This window comes from Salvelinus namaycush, chromosome 2, assembly GCF_016432855.1.
Source record: "Salvelinus namaycush isolate Seneca chromosome 2, SaNama_1.0, whole genome shotgun sequence".
NCBI classification, from domain to species: Eukaryota; Metazoa; Chordata; class Actinopteri; order Salmoniformes; family Salmonidae; genus Salvelinus; species Salvelinus namaycush.
In genome coordinates, this window is record NC_052308.1 from 12,400,482 (window position 1) to 12,425,404 (window position 24,923).

Consider the following 24,923-nt stretch of genomic DNA (forward strand, 5'->3'; position numbering starts at 1 on the left):
ACGCAGAGCCATGCGACTCCCCCACAGAGTGAGCCATGCGACTCCCCCACGCACACACGCAGAGCCATGCGACTCCCCCACAGAGTGAGCCATGCGACTCCCCCACAGAGTGAGCCATGCGACTCCCCCACAGAGTGAGCCATGCGACTCCCCCACAGAGTGAGCCATGCGACTCCCCCACAGAGTGAGCCATGCGACTCCCCCACAGAGTGAGCCATGCGACTCCCCCACAGAGTGAGCCATGCGACTCCCCCACAGTGAGCCATATAACCCACACACACTGAGCCATGCAACAAACCCACACACACACACTGAGCCATGCAACAAACCCACACACACACACACACTGAGCCATGCAACAAACCCACACACTGAGCCATGCAACAAACCCACACACACACACACTGAGCCATGCAACAAACCCACACACACACACACTGAGCCATGCAACAAACCCACACACACACACACTGAGCCATGCAACAAACCCACACACACACACACTGAGCCATGCAACAAACACACACACACACACACACTGAGCCATGCAACAAACCCACACACACACACACTGAGCCATGCAACAAACCCACACACACACACACTGAGCCATGCAACAAACCCACACACACACACACACTGAGCCATGCAACAAACCCACACACACACACACACTGAGCCATGCAACAAACCCACACACACACACACACTGAGCCATGCAACAAACCCACACACACACACACACTGAGCCATGCAACAAACCACACACACACTGAGCATGCACACACACACACTGAGCCATGCAACAAACCCACACACACACACTGAGCCATGCAACAAACCCCCCCACACACACACACACTGAGCCATGCAACAAACCCCCCCACACACACACACACTGAGCCATGCAACAAACCCCCCCACACACACACACTGAGCCATGCAACAAACCCCCCCACACACACACACTGAGCCATGCAACAAACCCCCCCACACACACACACTGAGCCATGCAACAAACCCACACACACACACACTGAGCCATGCAACAAACCCACACACACACACACTGAGCCATGCAACAAACCCACACACACACTGAGCCATGCAACAAACCCACACACACACTGAGCCATGCAACAAACCCACACACACACTGAGCCATGCAACAAACCCACACACACACTGAGCCATGCAACAAACCCACACACACACTGAGCCATGCAACAAACCCACACACACACTGAGCCATGCAACAAACCCACACACACACACACACACACACACACTGAGCCATGCAACAAACCCACACACACACAGACATGAAACCCACACACACACAGACATGAAACCCACACACACACAGACATGAAACCCACACACACACAGACATGAAACCCACACACACACAGACATGAAACCCACACACACACAGACATGAAACCCACACACACACAGACATGAAACCCACACACACACAGACATGAAACCCACACACACACAGACATGAAACCCACACACACACAGACATGAAACCCACACACACACAGACATGAAACCCACACACACACAGACATGAAACCCACACACACAGAGCCATGAAACCCACACAGACAGAGCCATGAAACCCACACACACAGAGCCATGAAACCCACACACACAGAGCCATGAAACCCACACACACAGAGCCATGAAACCCACACACACAGAGCCATACAAGCCACACACAAGTACAACCCACACACAAATACAACCCACACACAAATACAACCCACTGACCCACCCACCCACACACAACCCACACACGAGCCATGAAACCCACACACACAGAGCCATGAAACCCACACACAAATACAACCCACTGACCCACCCACCCACACACAGAGCCATACAACCCACACACAGAGCCATACAACCCACACACACACACACAGAGCCATACAACCCACACACACACACACAGAGCCATACAACCCACACACACACACACAGAGCCATACAACCCACACACACACACGAGCCATACAACCCACACACACACAGAGCCATACAACCCACACACACACAGAGCCATACAACCCACACACACAGAGCCATACAACCCACACACACAGAGCCATACAACCCACACACACAGAGCCATACAACCCACACACACAGAGCCATACAACCCACACACACACACACAGAGCCATACAACCCACACACACACACACAGAGCCATACAACCCACACACACACAGAGCCATACAACCCACACACACACAGAGCCATACAACCCACACACACACAGAGCCATACAACCCCCACACACACAGAGCCATACAACCCACACACACACACAGAGCCATACAACCCACACACACACACAGAGCCATACAACCCACACACACACAGAGCCATACAACCCACACACACACAGAGCCATACAACCCACACACACACAGAGTCATACAACCCACACAGAGTCATACAACCCACACACACACACAGAGTCATACAACCCACACACACACACACACACACACACAGAGTCATACAACCCACACACACACACACACACACAGAGTCATACAACCCACACACACACAGAGCCATACAACCCACACACACACACACACACACAGAGCCATACAACCCCCACACACACACACACACACAGAGCCATACAACCCACACACACACACACACACACAGAGCCATACAACCCACACACACACACAGAGCCATACAACCCACACACACACAGAGCCATACAACCCCCCCCCCCCCCCCCCACACACACAGAGTCATACAACCCACACACACACACACAGAGCCATACAACCCCCCCACACACACACACAGAGCCATACAACCCCCCCACACACACACACACACACACACAGAGTCATACAACCCACACACACACACACACAGAGTCATACAACCCCCCCACACACACACACACACACACACAGAGCCATACAACCCCCACACACACACACACACACACAGAGCCATACAACCCCCCCACACACACACACACACAGAGCCATACAACCCACACACACACAGAGCCATACAACCCCCCCCCCCCCCCCACACACACAGAGCCATACAACCCACACACACACACACAGAGCCATACAACCCCCCCACACACACACACAGAGCCATACAACCCCCCCACACACACACACACACACACACAGAGCCATACAACCCACACACACACAGAGCCATACAACCCACACACACACAGAGCCATACAACCCCCCCCCCCCCCACACACAGAGCCATACAACCCCCCCACACACACACACAGAGCCATACAACCCCCCCACACACACACACACAGAGCCATACAACCCCCCCACACACACACACACACACACAGAGCCATACAACCCCCCCCCACACACACACACACACACAGAGCCATACAACCCCCCCACACACACACACACAGAGCCATACAACCCCCCCACACACACACACACACACAGAGCCATACAACCCCCCCACACACACACACACACACAGAGCCATACAACCCCCCCACACACACACACACACACAGAGCCATACAACCCCCCCACACACACACACACACAGAGCCATACAACCCCCCCACACACACACACAGAGCCATACAACCCCACACACACACACACACAGAGCCATACAACCCCCCCCCACACACACACACACACAGAGCCATACAACCCCCCCCCCCACACACACAGAGCCATACAACCCCCCCCCCCACACACACACAGAGCCATACAACCCCCCCCCACACACACACAGAGCCATACAACCCCCCCCCCACACACACACAGAGCCATACAACCCCCCCCCCCACACACACACAGAGCCATACAACCCCCCCCCCCACACACACACAGAGCCATACAACCCCCCCCCCACACACACACAGAGCCATACAACCCCCACCCCACACACACACACAGAGCCATACAACCCCCACCCCACACACACACACAGAGCCATACAACCCCCCCCCACACACACACACAGAGCCATACAACCCCCCCCCACACACACACACAGAGCCATACAACCCCCCCCCACACACACACACAGAGCCATACAACCCCCCCCACACACACACACAGAGCCATACAACCCCCCCCACACACACACACAGAGCCATACAACCCCCCCCCCACACACACACAGAGCCATACAACCCCCCCCCACACACACACAGAGCCATACAACCCCCCCCCACACACACACAGAGCCATACAACCCCCCCCCCACACACACACAGAGCCATACAACCCCCCCCCCACACACACACAGAGCCATACAACCCCCCCCCACACACACACAGAGCCATACAACCCCCCCACACACACAGAGCCATACAACCCACACACACACACACAGAGCCATACAACCCACACACACACACACAGAGCCATACAACCCACACACACACACACAGAGCCATACAACCCACACACACACACACAGAGCCATACAACCCACACACACACACACAGAGCCATACAACCCACACACACACACACACAGAGAGCCATACAACACACACACACACAGAGCCATACAACCCACACACACACAGAGCCATACAACCCACACACACACAGAGCCATACAACCCACACACACACACACACAGAGCCATACAACCCACACAGAGCCATACAACCCACACACACACACACAGAGCCATACAACCCACACACACACACACAGAGCCATACAACCCACACACACACACACAGAGCCATACAACCCACACACACACAGAGCCATACAACCCACACACACACAGAGCCATACAACCCACACACACACAGAGCCATACAACCCACACACACACAGAGCCATACAACCCACACACACACAGAGCCATACAACCCACACACACACAGAGCCATACAACCCACACACACACAGAGCCATACAACCCACACACACACAGAGCCATACAACCCACACACACACAGAGCCATACAACCCACACAGAGCCATACAACCCACACACACACAGAGCCATACAACCCACACACACACAGAGCCATACAACCCACACACACACAGAGCCATACAACCCACACACACACAGAGCCATACAACCCACACACACACAGAGCCATACAACCCACACACACACAGAGCCATACAACCCACACACACACAGAGCCATACAACCCACACACACACACAGAGCCATACAACCCACACACACACACAGAGCCATACAACCCACACACACACACAGAGCCATACAACCCACACACACACACAGAGCCATACAACCCACACACACACACAGAGCCATACAACCCACACACACACACAGAGCCATACAACCCACACACACACAGAGCCATACAACCCACACACACACAGAGCCATACAACCCACACACACACAGAGCCATACAACCCACACACACACACACACACAGAGACACACACACAACCCACTGAGCCGTACAACCCACGGAACAGGAGAGCCACAGTAAAGAAGATTGATTTCTACAGCAAATTGACTAACAAAGTCAGAGTTAAATTGATACAATGGGATCTTTAGAGACGAGGAGGCAGGAGAGTTGAATGCCTTACTAGTTTAAATGTAAAACTGTGTGGTTAGGGTATCCTACAAGTTTTGTGAAACAGCCATGCTAACTCTGTGGAGGACAGGTAGGTCTGAACGCCATGCGTTAAAGAACGCTTTTCAAACAGATGAAACGCATATAAATATACCCCATCCCTTAAGTTTTCTGCCAATATTGCTGGAAATATGAGAAATAAGAGAATTCATTAAACGGATGAGACAATGAAAAAGCCATTCAACACACTAGGCTATACAATCGTCAGTTACTACTTGGCAGAAAACAGCATGCATGCACACGTTGACTATGCTGTGAATAGTACGCTGACAAACTAAACACATTCTGGTGGTCAGGTTACTCTAAACTTGCTCTTGTTTGATTGGTCAATAGTGGTTGGTTTTGTGTTGAAAGGTTACACCTTCAGATTTTATAAATGGAATTAAATGCTTTTGTGCTCTCTCTTATCCTGTATCCATTCCATGGAAGAAGGATGTATGATCAATTATAATTTCCTAGCCTTCTATGCCTCGTAAGCATCTCTTTGTTTATGCTTTGTCTAGTAAGTTAATCTTTGACATGTATTTAACCCCTTATTTTTGGAAGTAAACAGTCTCTGTATATGCACTTCCATACATTTTTTCAACCGGTACCGGGGGATCTTCAGACGAGTCTTGGGAGGCCTGTAGGCATCCTAGAGCAAAACAACCAACAAGTACGTGTTGGTGAGACTCACACCTTTCCACATAGGGGTCATATTAGAATGTAGCCAAGACTATTTGGACGCTAGAGACAGATGACACAGTTACTGGTTAGCAGAAAACAGCATGGATGCACCCGTTTTGACTATGCTGTGAATAGTACGCTGACAAACTAAAAACAGATTCTGCATACAACACGGCATAATCATTTATTTTTTTATCAAATGACCTTTTACTGCAATTTCACAATATCATTAAAAAAAGTTATCCGAAAAAGAGACCTCATTCCCTGTCAGCCTCCTCCATATGAGGTGCTTTCTTTGGGATGACTCACTTGGCGAAAGTGGCTTGTCATGTGGCATGACTCACATGACTCACTGGGTCAGAGAGGAGCAGAGGATATGTAGCGCAGCAGACTGCTGACCCACAGGGTCTGTACACCAGGAGCTTCACATTAGTATTGACAGTTCCCCATGATAACACCACTCACAGACCCAAACACTTAGCCTAGCGAATAGCCACACACTCAGAGGTGCCAGATCATATGGCTTCTGTATGTAGACTACATCCACTGAATACATTTCCTGGCTCTCAAGACAGTGAGAATGTTTTACATTTGTTAGCATTACAGTAGAATGCATCCCTCCAAAAAATGTGGATCAAAGTTGAATTATCCCAGAGTTTAGAAATAAAAAGGCAAATATACTGAACAAAAATATAAAACGCAATATCTAACTATTTCAATGATTTTACTGAGTAACAGTTCATATAAGGGAATCAGTTAATCGAAATAATGTATTAGTCCCTAATCTATGGTATGCACATGACTGGGCATAGTCCCACCCACTTGGGAGTCAAGCCCAGCCACTGGGTAGCTAAGCCCAGCCAATCAGAATGAGTTTTTCCCCACAAAAGGGTTTTATTACAGACAGAAATACTCTTCAGTTTCATCAGCTGTCCGGGTGGCTGGTCTCAGACGATCCCGCAGGTGAAGGAGCCAAATGTGGAGGTCCTGGGCTGATGTGGTTACACATGGTCTGAGGTTGTGAGGCCTGTTGGAAGTACTGCCAAATTCTCAAAAATGACATTGAAGTGGTTTATGGTAGAGAAATGAACATTAAATTATTTGGCAACAGCTCTGGTGGACATTCCTGCAGTCAGCATACCAAATGCACGCTCCTTCAAAACTTTGCGTTGTGTGACAAAACTGCACATTTTAGAGTGGCCTTTTATTGTCTCCAGCACAAGGTGCAACTGTGTAATGTTCATGCCATTTAATCAGCTTCTATATATCCCACACCTGTCAATTGGATGGATTATCTTGGCAAAGGAGAAATGCTCACTAACAGGGATGTAAACAAATGTGCACAAAATGGTAAGTAGGGTTGCAAAACCTGAAAAACAGCAAGTGCTGAAAATGAATAGGCCAACACTAACCACATGAATAAAGCCTCACTGCTAGGAACCTTTCAAATGAGTTAATAGGCCAACACTAATCACAGAACAGGCATCAGGCAGACAAGGGGGTTTCAAAGTCAGTCATTTCTGAGAAGGAATAATGTGAAGAGAGCACTATGGGGGATTATCGGTCTTGAACCGCTTTCCCCAGTAGTAATCAGTATTAGCTAAAGAGGCACTACTCATTTCTTCATCCTCAATCATAATCACTTTTGTCAGAACATCACTTTGACATGCTGTAGCTAGACTTGCACAAAAAGGAAGCAATCAGGCCAGTGAGCTACAGAACTTAGCGGGAGTGTGGCCAGTTTTTTCAGAGCACATTAAGTAATTGAAGTCTCCATGCACACAGTCCCTCCCTCACCCCCTACTGTATAGACCATCACCCCCTACCGCACACAGGCTTTCAGACCAAACGCAGCTCCGCCTCCTGCATCTTAATGAGGAGAGGGAAACCAGAAGGGAGGAAAGTGAAGACATCACAGTATAGGAAGCTGAATAAATGAGTGAACACACCCTGGGGCGGCCAGGAAGGGGGGTTTCCAAGGGGTCGACTGAGCGGGCCGATTGTGTCAAGACGAAGGCAGCAGACTCAAACAAAACTGACATTTCAAAGCGGCAGAGCCTTGTAGATGGGAAAAGAGCAGCTAAGACACTGCATTCAACGGCAATTAGCGATTCAAGTTTGAGATGCTGTCTGCATAGGAAAACAGCATCATTTTCCAATCAAAGCCAGCTCATAGCTGACTGCTCTCATAAGCTTTGATCTTGCCCCCTGCTTTCTTTCACTGGTAACCACAACGACTACGCACAAACTTTTTCGTCCCATCTCTTTTAAAAATGTAATTCATGTAGAATCTGTCCTGTCTATGCACACGTATGGGGGGGGCAGACAGACGGCATAGGCACTATAGGTGTATTACCCTTCATGCTCAGTGCCACTATAGTTCAGCTATAATACATTTCATGTACTCTCAAAGCGCTTCAAGAGCAAAAAAAACTAACAAGCAAGATATCATGACAGGTCAACCAACAGAGGCCAAGTCTTAGGAAATGGCACCCTCTGAAGATGGAGAGGGTCACTTCAAGACCTGAGCAGAGAGAGCTGGTCAGAGGATGGTAGATTATGGGGTCTGCTAAAGATCTTGTAGGGGGCAAGTCTGGGAACCAGCCTGAGTCTTATAGCCACTTGACTTCTCTTCCACTCTGTGTAACACCCACTTGGGTGATGCCTCAGTAGCTCTGGGCACCAGAAAGACCACCACAAAAGGTCAGAATAGTAGCCAGTTGTCCTCACTACGAACCACCTGCCTCAGCACTGCTGTAGTCCTCTAGCTGCCACTCCTCAGATGATGTTCTTAGAAGGCCAGGAATAGGCATCCAGGTGAAACAAGAAAGCGGATACTATATCGATGCATTTTTCAAAAAAAAGAAAAAACATTAGCCATTTAGCTATAATATCACAATATGTAATTGTATAGATATTTTCCCACATCACTAAAGTACAGTGTACCATTATGGCTTAAAATGAGTTAGATGCTGACATTTCTGGAATTGGCTTCAGGAGGGAGAGCCAATATAACATTTTATAATTTGTTGCTAATGAGATATTACATGTGAAATGTTTGCCGAATGCCTCTGTGGCTCAGCGATAATGAAGGGAATCCTCTGAGGTGACTACCATGCTGAAACAGCCTTTAGGTGCTTAGATCCAAAAATGGGTTTAACTACATTTTAATTGACTTATATTTACCCACACTGTATTCTCCTGCAAATATATAAATAAATAGGTCTCTCTGGCACTCCTAGAAGACTTAAATAGGTCACTCAGTCTCCTGTGAGTCACTGATCCTGGCAAGAGACCAAATAGTGCAGTTATAGAGAAGACAGACTGGGGCCTAATGATCGACACTGAACGTTATCAACACTGTGTCATTCCAATGATTCGATTACACACTAATAGCATTTTATAAAAAGTTGACATATGCTACATAACAATGACTACTTGAGATATTCTTCAATTTAAAAAATAAAAATAAAATAAATAAAAAGTAGCCTGATATAATTTCCCTGTCGTAAAGAAAATAAGCCTAGGCTTCCAGGTTGGTGGATGTGTGTATAGGCATATCGCACAAAACGTACCACCGTGCAAGCTTTTATGAAGGAATCTCTTCCTGCACTAGACAAAGTTGACACTACACCAAATTCCTCCAAAGACTGAGGCAGTCATTCCTTCAGACAGGACTGCCATCCTCTCCAGCCCCACGGCCTGCCTGCCTGCCTCCCAAGCCCAACCTAACGTAGCCCTGCCAAGGTTGGTGGCGGGGCTGGGATTCCAGGCAGTCAGTTTACGAGGGGATGACCCACTGCCTGTCATGTCAGCCACCTGGGGTCGGCCATTCTGTAGCACCATTGATCTGCCTCGCCACACACCCAATCGCCGGCACACTAACACTTAAGTACATTCTGGGCCATTGGCACAGACCCAGTCACTGCAGTGCACCGTAGCCATCCTGCCCCTCCCCTCTTATTCATCCACTCCGAGGGAGAAGCACAAAGGCCAGAGGAAGTATGACTCATCTTAGTAACAAGATGCATTCTTCAGAAATCTCCACAGATGTGTTGTTTGCTAAGTGAGGAGCAGCTAGTGAATGTAGTGGTATGGGGTTAGCAGAGTGAGTGAGTGCAAGAGAGACCGCGAGAAAGAGAAAGCAACAGAGGTAGGGAGGGAGAGAACAGAGAGAGAAAGAGGAGGGTGGGACTGGCGGGGGAAGAGTCATCACTCATTATGTCGGTTACAGCTCCACAGATCAACGTTCCCTCTCAAACCCCACTGATATATTCCTTGGCTTCATTCTGGGATTTTCTGAATCACAGATGAAACCTTCATGTGCACATGAACTACGTGAAGAGTAATTTATTGTTGTTTGAGAGACAACATAGCGGGGCGACAACGTCGTTCTGCTGAGCAGGCAGAAAATGTTGAGGCACAGGGAAAATAAATATGTAAATCATTGGGTTGAGACATCAAGCCTAACACACGCACAATCCCCACCCCCTCCCAAATAATCCATCTGCAAAACTTTGCCATCAATAAAGCGCATGAGCCTTGTACCACATCTCACACACAGTCCACAACGTTGATGAAAAAGCTCCAAAATTAAAAGTGGCAATATTTTTGATCTGGTCTGCAATAGCATTGAGCGAGCTAGAGATAATATGCAGAGGGAGAAGACACTGGGCCTGGCTGAGTCAAGCTACTATGTAGACTAGTCTGGTTTAACAGAAGCCTAACTCGTTCAACTAGGACAGTCACAGTGAGTAGTGTCTCCACATACTACTAACCCATTTAGCCTGACTTTATTAAAATCAGGAACAAAAGATTTAATTAAACTGAGTCTGCTTTTCCTCACCGAACAGAGTCGGGCAGTATTAATACACATAAAATTATCCCACGCACATGTACAGGCACCAGGGTCTCCATAACCCAAAAAATGTCATCTTTTGGCAAAAATAAATAAAAACCGATAAAAAGTTGCTGGCCAAATTGTCCGGGAGAAGAAAAAAAAATGTGTTGGTCAGGTAAGATCAACATATGCCGCCAGAGTCATGTATATTATAAAGATTTGGAATGGCTTGATAAAATAGAGTAATGATGTGTATCATGCACAATTGATGCATTTCAGTTGAGGTTAGTCTGTAGCACTTGGAACCTAAACACCGTTGCCAACTATTCACATCGGAGAGTTCCAATGCTGCAATCACTAGGCAGCAGCTGCCTATAACAGCAAACCGTTATCAATAAGTCACGTACAACACACAACAGTTCAAATTACAATAAACATAACATTTATTAACATCATCCAGTAGAACTGTAAAAAGAAAGATATCATTTGAGCTTTGGTAACAAGTGCTTTCATACAGTTGAAGTCCGAAGTTTACATACACCTTAGCCAAATACCTTTAAACTCAGTTTCACAATTCCTGACATTTAATCCTAGTAAAACTTCCCTGTCTTAGGTCAGTTAGGATAACCACTTTATTTAAGAAAGTGAAATGTCAGAATAACAGTAGAGATAATGATTTATTTCAGCTTTTATTTCTTTCATCATATTCCCAGTGGGTCAGAAGTTTACATACACTCAATTAGTATTTGGTAGCATTGCCTTTAAATTGTTTAACTTGGGTCAAACATGTCGGGTAGCCTTCCACAAGCTTCCCACAATAGGTTGGGTGAATTATGGCCAATTCCGCCTGACAGAGCTGGTGTAATCGAGTCAGGTTTGGGGTTCTCCTTGCTCGCACACGCTTTTTCAGTTCTGCCCACAAATTTTCTATAGGATTGAGGTCAGGGCTTTGTGATGGCCACTCCAATACCTCGACTTTGTTGTCCTTAAGCCATTTTGCCACAACTTTAGAAGTATGCTTGGGGTCATTGTCCATTTGGAAGACCCATTTGCGACCAAGATTTAACTTCCTGACTGATGAGCATTTCGCTACACTCGCATTAACTAACCATGCGTATGTGACAAATAAAATTTGATGTCTTGAGAGGTTGCTTCAATATATCCACATACTTTTTGTTCCTCATGATGCCGTCTATTTTGTGAAGTGCACCAGTCCCTCCTGCAGCAAAGCACCCCCACAACATGATGCTGCCACCCCCGTGATTCACGGTTGGGATGATGTTCGACTTGCAAGCCTCCCCCTTTCTCCTCCAAACATAACGATGGTCATTATGGCCAAACAGTTCTATTTTTGTTTAGTTTTTACTGTGGATAGACACTTTTGTACCCGTTTCCTCCAGCATCTTCACAAGGTCCTTTGCTGTTGTTCTGGGATTGATTTGCACTTTTCGCACCAAAGTACGTTCATCTCTAGGACACAGAACACGTCTCCTTCCTGAGCGGTATGATGCCTGCGTGGTCCCATGGTGTTTATACTTGCGTACTATTGTTTGTACAGATGAACGTGGTACCTTGGAAATTGCTCCCAAGGATGAACCCGACTTGTGGAGGTCTACAATTATTTTTCTGAGGTCTTGGCTGATTTCTATTGATGTTCCCATGATGTCAAGCAAAGAGGCACTGAGTTTGCAAGTAGGCCTTGAAATACAGCCACAGGTACACCTCCAATTGTCTCAAATGATGTCAATTAGCCTATCAGAAGCTTCTAAAGCCATGACATCATTTTCTGGAATTTTCCAAGCTGTTTAAAGGCACAGTCAACTTAGTGTATGTAAACCTCTGACCCACTGGAATTGTGATTCTGTGAATTATAAGTTAAATAATTTGTCTGTAAACAATTGTTGGAAAAATTACTTGGGTCATGCACAAAGTAGATGTCCTAACCGACTTGCCAAAACTACAGTTTATTAACAAGAAACTTGTGGAGTGGTTGAAAAACGAGTTTTAATGACTCCAACCTAAGTGTGTGTAAACTTTTACTGTAAATGCATGGCGAGCTTCTCATTTCACAGGAGCATTGAAGAATAAGCTCTCTTTCAATGAACCAGCCTTGACATAATTTCAGTACTTACATATCGAATTTGATTGAGCAACATAAATAAAATAAAAATCATTGTGGCCGCCTAGACTGTCCTCTTTCCACTGCTGTGGAGCTGAATCGCAGCTGGACTGGAGAGTGGGGCGGGCTGGCCAAGTCATGGCTAGAAGGGATACAGCTTTAGTCAAATGCAACAAAATAAAAAAAAACTACTTTTGGCATTCATTTTAGCTAACCCTAACCTTAAGCTAAATCTCCTAACCTGCTGCGTAAGTTCTTCTAAGCCGCTACGAAAAGTCAAATCCAATGTTAATTTGACAAAAGCTGGACCCCTTCTAGCAATGACATGGTGTTGGTAGCCATGTTTTGCTATTCATTTGACCTAATTAAAATGCTTATGCCAAGGTTAAATTAAATGAGAGGCCTAGATTGTATTTGAAAACAGCTGTGTTTTATTAATTAAAAAAGGTTCATACAAATAGCCTATAGGACAGGTCGTTCGCAAATTTAATTATGCAAATATTATATTTTGAAGTTGTTTTATTACTGTGTAGGCGACGTGTTCTTCTAGGCTAAATGTTTTTTCTTTTTTAAATGACATTCCTGATTTATAGCAAATGGCAAAGTTTTGTTTTTCAATAAAACCTTCGATAAGAACATTGTTCTACTTTATTACAACTTTACAGGTTAATTTCTGTTAAGATGAATTACAATAATTTAAATATGATTTTGACCGCAACCGGCAACTGGCCCAGTGTCACCCGGGTTAGGGGAGAGTTTGACCGGCTGGGAGGTCCTTGTCCCATTGCGCTCTCGCGACTCCTTGTGGCGGGCCGGGCGCATGCACGCTGACTTCAGTCGCCAGCTGGACGGTGTTTCCTCCGACACATTGGTGCAGCTGGCTTCCGGGTTAAGTGAGCAGTGTCTAGAAGCAGTGCAGCTTGGTGGGGGTCGTGTTTCGCATGGCTGCCGACCGTCGCCTCTCCCGAGTCCGTACGGGGGTTGTAGCGATGGGACAAGACTAACTACCAATTGGATATAACAAAACAAAAATAACAACAACCAAAAAAAGGGGAGAAAAATGGGTAAAATGTTTTTTTTAAATATAAAAACAATGTGATTCCGAGTACCGTTGGTGGACGCCCTAATGGGTTACACACCCAATGAATATGGATGTCTGGGAACTTACAATCTTGCCGGTCACGTTGTCCGGTGCCAAATTTCCCCAATGGAAACCTTGACAGGCACATAACTTCTAGTGCACGTACACACACCTCGATGGACATTGGAATAACAATGTTATTAACGCTCCCAGCAACAGACTTGACTACAACTTTGTTTTGGGATGAAGATCAACCTCAAAAGGCCATCTTCAGCAAGTTATTAAGCCATTTAACTTGGGTAGTGAAATTTGCATTTTGCTGAGAGTGCATAAGCTAGCCACTAATTAAAATGGATACTAAATAGTATGATGAGAGCTCCATTATCATTAGCTGTGTAAGCTTAACAAAATCCTTCGCCAGCACTGAGCACAGAGGTCTCTTAAGAGTGTAAATCGTATAGGCATATCAATTGTTTCTACTGAGCCTAGGACAAAAAAAGCAAATAAGAATATGCAGGTCCTGTAATAGGCTATCACAGCTCAAGGACACAAGGTACTAGGGTTGTGTGATATTTAGCAGGACGAGAGTTTCAAGTTCCTTGGTGTCCACATCACCAACAAACCATCATGGTACAAACATATCAAGACAGTCATGAAGGAGGGCACAACAAAACCTTTTCCCCCTTAGGACACTGAAAATATTTGCATGGGTCCCCAGATCCTCAAAAGGTTCTACAGCTGCATCACCGCCTGGTATGGCAACTGCTCGGCATCTGTCCGTAAGGAGCTAGAGGGTAGTGCGAACGGCCCAGTACATCACTGTGGCCAAGCTTCCTGCCATCCAGGACCTATATAATAGGCGGTGTCAGAGGAAAGCCCATAGAATTGTCAGAGACTCCAGTCACTGTAGACTGTTTTCTCTGCTACCGCATGGCAAGCGGTACCAGAGCACCAAGTCTAGGACCAAAAGGCTCCTCAACAGCTTCTATCCCCAAGCCATAAGACTGCTGAACAAGTCATAAAAATCACCACCAAACAATTTACATTGACACCCCCCCTCCCCCCTTTTTGTACACTGCTGCTACTCGCTGTTGTTTGTTACCTATGCATAGTCACTTCGCCCCCACCTACATGTACAGATTACCTCAACTAGCTTGTACCTCCGCACACTGACTCTGTCATGGTGCCCCCTGTATATAGCCTTGTTATTGTTACACTTATTGTGTTACTTTTTATTTTAGTCTACCTGGTAAATATTTTCTTCTTGAACTGCACTGTTGGTTAAGGGCTTGTAAGTAAGCATTTCACGGTAAAGTCTACACTTGTTGAATTCAGCGCATGTGACAAATAAAAACTTTGATTTTAACTTGTGAAGACCTCTACTACGATATGCTACTCCAAATATTGCGATATAAATCATTTTGCGCCGTTAATGACTAAATCATTCTAGACAGCAATTTTCATGCTAACAGATACCCATAGACTTCGTCATTGCACTAAACGCCAGTTAGAGGTAGTTTCACGAGCCAATGCGAACTTCCTTCATACTAGACAGACATAAAAATGGTTTCCATTAGTTCATCTGACAAAGTAGATAAAGGGCCTCTGACAAAATCCCGAAAATATTCAAAGGGTATTTTCCATCTCTATCACATAAACCCTCTCACATGAGGTGTGCTTTTGAGAACTGGTGTTTACCCACTAATTGCATTTTGGAACATTTGCAGGTGTAGCCTACTGCCATGTGCACATTGCTACCCATATAGTGTGAAGAAATAGTTCAACATTCTAAAACGTCCAAATCTGTTACATCAGCATCATTGCGTTTGAATTGTTATTTTATTGTTTTTTTACATACAGTGTATGAGTTTAGGATATTGCCCCACAACTGTCCCGGAATCTGTCTGGAATATTCATTTCTCGCACAGAACAAGCTGACCAATAGAATGGGTAAACTTCTACTAATGGGAGATAGTAGATTGACATTAGCTAGTGATTTTATGTTCGTTACTTGTTGGCTGAGAAATTAAATGTGGACAGATTTTTCCAGGTAGCCTAGCAGTTGAGAGTTGGGCCAGTATCCAAAAGGCTGCTGGTTCGAATCCCCGGGCCGACTAGGTGAAAAATCTGTTGATGTGCCCTTGAGAAAGGCACCCCCCCCCCCCCCCCCCCCCCCCTTCTACTATTCATTTAACCTTTATTTATTTAACTAGGCAAGTCAGTTAAGAACTAATTCTCATTTACAATGACAGCCTACCCTTAACCCTAATTGCTCCTGTGAATCTCCCTGGATAAGATCGTCTGCTAAATGACTCATGTAAATGTAATCTTCAACGTGCGCCTCAGAAGTCAATAAGGACGCACGGCGTTGCATCCCCCTGTGAAAAGGACCAAATCACATGACAGGTATTGGCAAATAAGAATTTAGATATCTGACAAAGCCTTGTAAGTGAGAGGTGCTATGGAGCACAGCGATTGGCAGCTGGGAGAAGCAAATTAACATTATTATATCCACCATTTTTGGTGGGCCTTACGGCCACACAAAGGAGCATGGCCGTCGATGCCGCCGGGAAATTTGAGGCCTGGCACTATGGGTACATTTTATTTTCGTGTATCTGAACAAAATGTTTTGATTATTCTGGGCAAGCAGATTAATTAAATCACCACACACACATTTATTTTACTGATCCATGTCTACAACAAATTTCTGCCCGAATTTTACACCATACGTTCAGTCGACACACATATAGCCTCTATTCAGCCTAGTTTATTGGGGAGAGGGAGCGACTGTGAGAGTTAGGCAGTGTATTGCCAGGTTAATAAAAAATTAAAGTGTTGTGCTTCAGTAAACTCGCTCTCCATCCCGTGAGGAGAGGGGGGGGGTTCTTTTGAAAACTCTGAACCAGTGCTGCATTCCCACATCCAGTGAGGGGCTCTTTAAAAATGCATTAATTTACAGCAAAAATAGATTAAAGTGCCCAGCTGAGCAAAACTCAAAATTTGGCTCCTGAATAACATTACTGATAAAACATCTCCCACAAGCACTGGGGGTTTCGCCTGAGGAAAAAAGTGCTGGCTTTCTTTCACCTTACAGCACCTTGAGAATAATGTATTTTTAATCATTACTAAAATAATGCATTTTTAATTGTAATTTTTAATTATGACTTTCCTTAGATTCAAAACAGCTGAGTAAAAACTGCAAAAACTCATTAAAATCCATCCTAGAAACTGCAGTTTCCCATAATGCTCCGCCAAAGTCAATCTATTCACCATTTCATATCAAGGCTTCAGAGCGTTCAAATGACAGCTGCTGAAGGCCCCCCAAAAACGCCTGGAACTGCAGTTACTGTAATTGCGCCGGCCAGCACTAAATGAGGTTCACTTAAGTGCAATTATCCCCCTCTGATCTTTCACATAAAGAGATGTCTTTAACATGGAGAAGTGGGCACACACAATATGCCTGCAAACAAGATTAAAATTTTAATCAGAGAAGCATTTCCAATACATGAATGTCTTCATAGCTAACCTGCATTCAAGTGATGCACAGCACTGCTAATGAAAACCGAGCTAGTCCCATCTCACAAACACCAAAACCAGGAGCACAAACTTCATACTGGATTAAAGCAGAACATGGGAGATTTCAAACAAACCGTTCAGTCAGTTAGGCCTGAGCTTGTTCAGAGAGCCTGCCTCCCTTCAACAATCACCATCATAGTAACTAACAGAGGAGCATGTTTGTGGCCACCCAATCCACAAGGGAGAAGAGTCTTGTAGTAGAGGAACAACATGCAAAGCACGAGAAAAAAAGTAGGTCTTTTCAGGCAAACATAACTCTGGGATAAAATAGAAGCATAGGCCATGTGTTATATAAATAAAAATATGCTTAATAAATAAGGACACTGCACCACCTTATTGCAAGTCGATTGAAGACCGTCTACTGCCCTCTAAACTTGTAGTACTGCCGTCAGTCACCCGTCACTAAAAGAATAGCCCAGCCTATGACATATAGGATTATGATGGCTTATATTTGGTGTCTGACTGCTTGGGCTTGTCTGCGGATAGCCTACCTGTTGGGCTCAGTCTTTCCGATCCCTGGGCAGCATCAGACTGGTACATTCAGCCTGCCTGGCCAGGTTCTTAACTACCACCAGCAGTCTGATATCTGCGTCTCACGGACTCCCATTTGAATAATCACTTCAACAAGGGGAGAAATTAAAAAGCCTATCAGTGAGACGGGGCTAGGCACAGGGCCACAGCTGCATTTCAAATGAGCTGCTGGTATGTGAAAGGTGAGAGACCGGCTCTTAGGTCAGCTTTGTCAATATGGAGACTCTACCCACCGCTCTATAAAATGGTGTCATTATCTTACTATGCTTATTCAAGAAAGACCACAATATTCAACAAAGGGATATCACAATTTTATGAAATGAAAAACCTGTGAAATACAGTATTTACAGGTAGATAAGATGAATACCCTAAGCCACTGAACAAGCTTCACAAACGGCAGAAGTTATTTTGTTTCATTCCAGAAAAATGTCAGAACAGAGGTTTGTTGCAGCACTGTTAGGCACAGCTGGACAATGGCTTCGCTTCACAAATGTTGGCTGAAACCTCAATCAACGCTGCACAAAGAAAATCTAAAAATTGAGGCGAAATGCAGGTCTTCCACACAGGGCTCTGAAAAGACAGAAGGCAGCCTCAAGCATGATCCTTGTGAGTGTACATCTGAAGCACTATCCTACACCATCAGCACACTGCATAGATATTCCCATCACTGATCACAAGAAAACCTGCCAATCTAGTTTGTGAGGAATGGAATCTTTCATTCAATAACAGTAAAGTGCTAAGTGGATGGGCGAAATAACCCCTTTCAATGTACCGGTATTATTTGTGGAATGCTTATGTATTGCGGATTTAACAGCATGGTGCTTGCTTATGGTTTCCAGGCGAATTAAGTTGTGCCTCACCTCCTCAAAATGCAGCACATCCTCATTTATAATTTTTTATTTAATTGTGTTTTTGTTCTACCTTGTGTTATTTTTAGTACGACACTGATATTGATTACCGCGTTGTTGGGTTTAGAGCTAGCAAGAAAGGCATTTCACTGTACTTGTGCACGTGATATTAAAACATCCTTGGATGGAAATAGTTACAAACAGACCGTACAAGCAGCTGCTGCGTCTCTACTTCCTCAACTGCCGTTATGTAAATGTATCCCTGCTTGATAATTATTTATTTATTTATTTATTTATTTATTTATTTATATATCCCTTAATAAATAATTAAGATTAGACCTACACTATTGTACTTAAAGGTGAAATCCTTAAAATGACAAGTGGATAAATTGAATTACACAGGGCATCTAAGAGTTGTCTAATTTCATGCAAATACAAACGTTGTAGCCAATACTGTTCAAAATGTCTAGGCTCCATGGTCCAGACATTTGAATAGATAAGGGATATGAAAATCCTCAATAACATAAAGGTGAAGTCTTTGATGCACTGACTGATGGGGAAATTTCACAATGCGCAGAGAACGGTTCAGTGCCCACAGCCGCAACAATACTGCATCCTGCTGCACTCTCCCTCTCTCCCTCTACTATCCAGTCATCCAGAAACAACTCATTCACGCATTTCTTTCAAAGCACATCAAGTAAGAAATGCATTTACAAATTCTATCTGCATGTTGTGTGCACCTAATGGTAAGTTGGATGACACCGTCTAATAAATATCATAAAAGCGGATTAAGCCACTGATCATCACTATGAAAACAGATTACATCCTAAAAGCAGACCCATTTCTGTACTCAAGACTCAAACTGTGGACAGCATGTAAGGATAGTACAATATTGTTCCGAAAGAGAAATCGGGACCAATAAAGAACATGTTTCTATAGTAGGGAGAAGATAGGCTCTCTGACAGCCACCATACAATTCCCGTGGGGGGGGGTGAAAGAGTCCACTTCCCACAAAATGAGGTGGAAATTGAGCTGCACTATTCCTCCTGCCAAAAGGTATGACCATATTAGAAACATATTTCCACCAAATCACATAGACCCCAGACTGAGAACATATATATGTTTATCACTGTTAGATGAAATACAGCAATGTGCAATCAAAGCAGCAAGATTTGTGATCAGTTACCAAGAAAACAGGGCAACCAGTGGAGCAAACAAGACTGTCAATTAGGGCTGTCCTGACATTGACACACCCAATGTTTGAATAAAATCAACTACATGTAGGCTACTGAGCTTGTCTGATGCTTTAAGCACTGTGATCAAAATTGAAGACATTTCTAAAGAGGGAGCCAGAGATCAATATGACCTAACCAGAAAGAAAAAAAAGGGGAAAAAAACTGTTCCTGACTCCCCACTGCTGCTGGCCTTTGCAGATCCTGTGTTATGCTCCTGAATTTGCCGGTAATAGGCTACACCGGTCAGCAACCTTTTCCACTTGGAGTGCCAAGTTATCCGACCATTTCTACTGAACTGCGTGCCAGTTATGATTTTCATATGCACATTTTTGTGGAACAGTTTAATTTAATTTATAGTTAAGTCTTCATATCTCAGAATCAATGTCAGGTGGTTAATCAAAATTCTAAATGAAAATAATACAAATATAAAAACTTATTGCCATTGCAAAGGTTAAAGATAAAAATGGTTAAAAAAAAAAAAAAATCCAATATGAAAAAACTGCCTATGTAAAGCCAACAAAGAAAAACATTGCAGCCTGCAGGTAGAAAATATCCTGGCTACACATGGCCTGTCTGCTGGGAACTTGAAACATTGTATCAACTATTGTATTAACTTCAAGCTTGTGCTAGCAAACTTGCTACATTGTATAAAATATTCGGAGTTTCCAGTGCCAATGAGCTCTGGACAGACAAGCTATTTTGCATAACGGCTAAGTAATCAGGTAGGCCCATTTTATGACGTTTCCACTGGATCAGAGCATGACTTTTTTCCCCCTTTCATGCCGAGGTGTAATCAAAAAGGGAGAGCTGGAAAGATTTTTAAAATAAGCTACGTTGAGGAACTATTGTCATTCTCCATGGATTTAAAAATAGACCAAGAAGAACATTAATTGAGAAGCTCCCACAGTGATGTTGAGTTAAAGCATCAGATCCCCAAATGGGCACACTTATAGACCTACACTTGCCCTACTTTTACATGCATTACCAGGTTTGTGTCCTTACTCAAGATTGTCAGGAGCGCTCCAAACAAAAGACAATTAATTGACAACTGGTAAATGGAATAAAATATACCAAAACTTCTCCTCACCAGCGTAGCCTAGGTTGTGCTCTCCGCAAACAACGTGTCCACTCCTACAACGACATCAATAAGACGAATAATAATAAATTGAATGCATTAACAGAAATTACAGTAACCAAACCATCATTGTAGATGATAAATTATGGGAATTAACGGTAAATGTACTACTGGTGATACTAGTGTGCCACCCCCGCAGTCTCCACAATGGATTAGTCCACTCAGACAGGCATGAAACAGACATGTCTCGTGCCATATTTTTTTTGTTTTATATATTTGAAACTGCACGAATAAAAATCTTGGTCGACCAACACCCTATCGACCAAACAATCAACCAGTGGACTAAATGGGGTCAGCCCTATGCTAAATACAACCAATATATCTGTTTCCTTATCTTCATACAATAAGTATTTACACATTGTTAAAAACACATAGCTGATAATATAACATTTGAAATGTCTTTATCCTTTTGAAACAAACAATGGGTGTTTCTCAAAAATGCTTACTACTGTGCGCCGAGCATTCAAATTGGTTTACGGGAGGGTCCGAGTAAGAGTCCAAATCAAAGTATGCGAAACAGAGCATGGAGGGAATTTCTCGAATGCGTACTCCGTTTGTACATATTTTGATTCATGCATTGATGCAAGCTTCAGTGGAAAGTATGTAAAGAAATGACGCAACCATGTAAAAGAATTTATGCAATATTTCTTGAAATCAGTGTCGGACATTTGAGCTGAAGCGAGAGAAAATACACTCCGACTTTAGAATAAAATGTTGCCTATTCACATCTCATATGTTGTTGCCTGACTACAATATTTTATCTTGATACATTAATAAATACATGCTGTGTAAATTTTGTAATGTTTACCTGCCTACGTAACTGTGGATAGCAAGCCCATAATAAGTCAATAGGGCTAACTGGATAGCTACTAGTACTGTTAGCTAGCCAGACAGCCACAAAGAATTGTTAGTTAGCTATCCACATCTTGTTTCGTCTGTTGTTGCCATTGTCCTGGCTGGAAGTAGGTTCAGTGAATGGGGAGGTGAAGCGTGAGGTAATACAGTAGGGGGAGTACGAGTGCTTCTCAGATGTATTGTTTTACGCGTTCTTCACACTCTCGTCCTCAAGAGAACGTGGTCGAAGAATGCACTCGGAGCATGAGTGTGTGGTGCACGGCAGTGTGCATATTGAGAAACACCCCTTTATGATTGCTGTACATTGTTGTGTTTTCTGTTTCTCACTTTTGTTCATTTCACTTGTTTTGGCAATGTAAACATGTTTCCCATACAAATAAAGCCCACTTCAATTTAATTGAGAGAGAGCACAGACAGAGACAGATTAATGGTAATGGTTAATGGTAATCCCATTTCCACTACTACTATTAATACCTTATTGCTGTTGGTCCCACCATTTTTTCAATGCAAGTAATTTAACTTGCCATGTCAATAAAGTCTACTGAATTGAGAGAGAAAGGGAGAACTTTGAGGCCACATTGCATGATGGTTGTCTCATCCACATTTGAAAAGCCCTCCCCATTACTGTTCAGCAAAACAAATGTACTTCGGGGAATTGGACACTGACTAAAAATACCCATTTATAAAAACAAAGTCTAATGGAACCAAAGGCTTACTTAATCCTGAAATGTTCATCCCTAACTATAACATCTTCCGACAAGAAAGAACTGTCAAAAGGGGCAGAGTTGCAATCTACTGCAGAGGTAGCCTGCAGAGTTGTCATACTATCCATGTCTGTGCCCAAACAATTCAAGCTTCTACTTTTAAAAATTCACCTTTCCAGAAACAAGTCTCTCACCTTTGCCGCTTGTTATAGAGCCCCTTCAGCCCCCAGCTGTGCCCTGGACACCATATTTGAATTGATTGCCCCCATCTATCTTCAGAGTTCGTACTGTTAGGTGACAAACTGGGATATGCTTAACACCCCGGCCGTCCTACAATCTAAGCTAGCTGCCCTCAATCTCCCTCAAATTATTAAGGAACCTACCAGGTACAATCCATAACCATGGGCACCCTCTTAGATATCATCCTGACCAACCTGTCCTCTAAATACACCTCTGTCGTCTTCAACCAGGATCTCAGCAATCTCTGCCTGCATGCGTAATGGGACTGCGGTCAAACGACCACCCCTCATCACTGTCAAACGCTCCCTAAAACACTTCAGCAAGCCGGCCTTTCTAATCGACCTGGCCCGGGTCTCCTGGAAAGATATTGACCTCATCCCGTCAGTAGAGGATGCCTGGTTGCTCTTTAAAAGTGCTTTCCTCGCCATCTTAAATAAGCATGCCCCATTCAAAAAATGTAGAACTAAGAACAGATATAGCCCTTGGTTCACCCCAGACTTGACTGCCCTTGACCAGCACAAAAACATCCTGTGGCGTTCGGCATTAGCATCGAATAGCCCCCGCGATATGCAACTTTTCAGGGAAGTCAAGAACCAATATACTCAGCCAGTTAGGAAAGCCAAGGCTAGCTTTTTCAAACAGAACACTAAAGTCCATGGAGAATAAGAGCACCTCCTCCCAGCTGCCCACTGCACTGAGGCTAGGAAACACTGTCACCACAGATAAATCCACGACAATCAAGAATTTCAATAAGCATTTTTCTATGGCTGGCCATGCTTTTCCACCTGGCTACCCCTACCAACAGTTCAGCACCCCCTGCAGCAACTTGCCCAAGCCCCCCCTCCACTATGCAATCTAATTTCCGAGCTGGTCATGGGTGCACCTCAGCCACGCTCAAGGTCCTAAACGATATCATAACCGCCATCGATAAAAGACAGTACTGCGCAGCCGTATTCATCGACCTGGCCAAGGCTTTCGACTCTGTCAATCACCGCATTCTTATCAGCAGACTCAATAGCCTTGGTTTCTCAAATGACTGCCTTGCCTGGTTCACCAACTACTTCTCAGATAGAGTTCAGTGTGTCAAATCGGAGGGCCTGTGGTCCGGACCTCTGGCAGTCCCTATGGGGGTGCCACAGGGTTCAATTCTCGGGCCGACTTTTCTCTCTCTCTCATACATACATACATACATACATACATACATACATACATACATACATACACACACACACACATATATATAATGTCGTTGCTGCTGGTGATTCTCTGATCCACCTCTACGCAGACGAAACCATTCTGTATACATCTGGCCCATCTTTGGACACTGTGTTAACAAACCTCCAACCGAGCTTCAATGCCATACAACAATCCTTCCGTGGCCTCCAACTGCTTTAAAATGCATGCTCTTCAACCGATTGTTGGCCGCAACTGCCCGCCCAAG

General features: G+C 44.6%; 1 protein-coding gene across 1 annotated transcript in view; it reads right to left on the reverse strand.

Moving 5' to 3' along the window:
- Window positions 1-24,923, reverse strand: part of LOC120059130 (forkhead box protein J3-like) — a 135,110-nt gene that overhangs the window by 108,044 nt on the left and 2,143 nt on the right. The window lies entirely within an intron of this gene.